Source organism: Fulmarus glacialis, unplaced genomic scaffold (genome assembly GCF_000690835.1).
Source record: "Fulmarus glacialis isolate BGI_N327 unplaced genomic scaffold, ASM69083v1 scaffold29571, whole genome shotgun sequence".
In the NCBI taxonomy this organism is placed as follows: domain Eukaryota; kingdom Metazoa; phylum Chordata; class Aves; order Procellariiformes; family Procellariidae; genus Fulmarus; species Fulmarus glacialis.
The window spans coordinates 375-3,494 of NW_009193915.1; the positions used below are offsets into that span (position 1 = coordinate 375).

At 51.7% G+C, this 3,120-nt stretch overlaps 1 pseudogene; it reads right to left on the bottom strand.

The window, feature by feature from the left end:
* Positions 1 to 305: 305 nt before the first annotated feature.
* Positions 306 to 776, bottom strand: LOC104083934 (annotated as a pseudogene).
* Between the last annotated feature and the right edge of the window lie 2,344 nt (positions 777 to 3,120).

Below are 3,120 nucleotides of genomic sequence, written 5' to 3' on the forward strand. Positions count from 1 at the left end.
GTTGCCCAGAGAGGTGGTAGATGCCCCATCCCTGGAAACATTCAAGGTCAGGTTGGATGGGGCTCTGAGCAACCTGATCTAGTTGAAGATCAGGGGGGTTGGACTAGATGAGCTTTAAAGGTCCCTTCCAACCCAAACTATTCTATGATTCTATGAAAAGGGAGCAGAAGTGATAAGGAGGAAGAAGAAATATTGGGTGTGCAGGGAGAGGCTGGTGAGGCAGGAAATGGTAGGGCTTTGCGGGGAAGCTCTGGGGAAAGAAGGGAGAAAAAATGACCAAGAATTTGGGCCGATGGCCAGAGTTATCAGAGGAGGAGTTTGGTGCCATCGCACCTGGCAAAGCTCACCTCGTACTCCTGGAGCTCCTCTTCCTCCACCTCGTAGGACACAGTTTGGATGCGGATGTCACTTTCTACCAGGCAGGACCCTTGTGCCTCGTGCCTGTCGGGACCTTCAGATGGAACCTCTTTGCTTTCTGTAAAAGTGGTCTCGCAGCTTTCCATCTTGCTGTCCTTGGCCTTGAGAGCGGTCTCATCCTTCACGAGGATGAAATTGGGGCCGTACAAGGCTTCAACGGCCAGCTGCAGGGAACTGGCATCCAGCAGCTGGTGAGTCCTGGCACCGCCAGTGTTTTGGAAAATGTAGGAATACAGTTTCCCTTGGCAGCGATGACTGGAGTAGTCCTGGCTGTGATGCTGGTGGTAAGAATAGCTGCTGCGAAGGTGCCCATTGGCCTTGGCCAAGAGCGGGTTTTGGAGCTCACGCACACTCTCCATGCTGCTGGCGGCGGGGGGGGAAGCGATCCTGCGGGAGCAGAGAGAGTGGGAGGGAGGAGGCTGTTATTTCAGCAAGGCAAGGCAGCAGAAAAGCCTCTCGCCCATGCGGAGCTGATGTCAAGACAAGGCTAGTGGGAACAGAAAGATTTGGCAATGCTGGAGAAAACAAGAGCCCTCCCCCTCTCTCCACGGCCTGAATGCTATCTCGGCAAACTGAGCATCTCTTCATCTCTCCCCAGCTGGTAGTAAGATAAGGATGCAGCCCTGCAATATGATGATCTGATTCAGGCTGGATTAAGATGAGGATTTGCTGTATCTATAATGCATCTTGAGATGGCCACGTGCAGCCTGACAGGAAAGGACCTACTGCATCTTTTCTGCAGGTTCATAATGTGTGCTGCAACAAAGCCTAACGACAGGACAGAAGTAGGTAAGATGCTGACAGCCACTTGAAGGGCCTGTCTTCCCAAAGCGGAGGGTCGCGTGGTGAACTACAGCCCTCCGGGCATTACACATGCACCTAACTGGCTTTCAGGTAAGTGGGATGTTTTTTAGGGCTCTTTCAAGGCTGAGCTGGGGCGGGGGCGAGAGTAGCTAGGCATCGAGGGAAGCCAGGAGGCTGCTGTGAGGACAGGGAGGTGACATTTAGGCTGGGGTGGAGAGTGTTGGATGCTCAGCCGCTGTGCAGAGGAACAGAGGGATGCAGAGGTTAAAGGGAAGACACCACGGAGCTTGGTCCGCATTGAAATTACCACAATTTAACTAAACGACCCGTCACATCAGGCCTCTCTTTAAACCAGCTCCACCCCTGGGTACAGCTGGCAGCTGCACAGCCCTGGCTCTGGGCCACCAGCTTCCAAAAATGCTGAGTCCAAACGGGATCCTCAGCTACAAACGTCAACTAGGGTTTCTTCCTCAGGAAAATTCAACCCCCTCCCCCTTCCTCCATTTCAGAATGCTGAAACCTTGTGCTGCTTTTTTTTTTTGCATAAAAATTTCCGAGATGAAATATTTCAACCCCTTGTCTTCGGAGGAGCGTTTGCTATTTTGGCTTCCCAACCCACCTTGGCACAAAGAAAACATGTAGTGAAGTATCAGTGTTCCCCAGGAGAGAGAAACAATTACTTTGTGCCCTTCAGTACCCGAGCCCTGTGTTTTACAGCTGCTCTCTAGTGCATTCCCAGATCCTAGACCGTGCCACCTTATTGCCTTGCAACCCCAAATGTTCCTGTCCTCCTTAGAGACCTCTGTCACTGCCTCCTCTGCAGGATGCTGCGTAGCAGAGACACACTTCCATGCTATAGGGTTCCCCGAGGTGCACTAGGCTTTCTGATAGAAAGCACATCACCTTGGGTTTAAATCTGTCCTCAAGAAGAAAATGTAAATAAAGAAGTTGGAGCTGAAGACTCCAGGGAGTGAAAAGCCCAAGTGGTCCCGTCCCCTTGGCCAAACTCTGCCATACCACACAGGTTTGAGCGCCGTACCTGCTTTTAAATGCCCCTGTCGATGGGCTTTGTTCTGGCAGCAGGCGTCACATTTGGAAAGCTGCTCAGGAAAATGGAGCCGTTCGAAAGCACTCCCGCGCTGCTAAAACTCTGCACATTTTGGTGAATGCCCTCCGCTTCTCCCTCCCTGAAACCATTCTCTGCTTTCTGCAGTCTCCCACCTTACTAATAAAGCCTGTAATGGTTCATGCGGCAGATGGCCATTAAGTATTTTCAAAATATTTAAGGGAGATGCGTATTTGTAGCACAGATGATTTTATTTCCTGCACAGACCCAGAGAAGCACAAAGCTTCATCCCAGTTTTCAGGCAAGGAAAGCACGAACTTCTTCTTTGCTTACCTCAACATGCAAATTAGATTTCCAATAAAATATCTTGCTTTTTAATGAAACAGTAAGGAGAGACCAGTCATTTGGGTGTCATTTGAGAGCAGCAGCCCAAGCAGGAGCAGAAGCCCAGCTCTAGCAAGAGAAAGTTGACAGTTTTGGTAGGACATCCACGCCTCATCTCAAGAAATGTTTCTGGCAGCAAGCTAGGGTAAGGAGGGATGGGATCTTGCTGGGAGCTGCCGGAGGGAGCTGGCTCCAACTGCGCTGAGAAACGCCGGCAGACGGGCTGCGGGCAGGCTACCAGCCACCAGGCAGCGAGTGCTGTCTGCATGGAGGTTGCTGCTCTGCTCACATCAGGTCTTCGGCAGCGGGTTAGAGGAGGGGCAGAGCCGTGCGGCACAGCCATATGTTCACAGCAGCAAGCGCTGGGAAACACTCAGAGCATGGAGGTGGAAAGAAGGGAAAGGAGCTGGGAGGAATTGGAAACCTAAAAGGCAGCTTGGAAGGCGGCA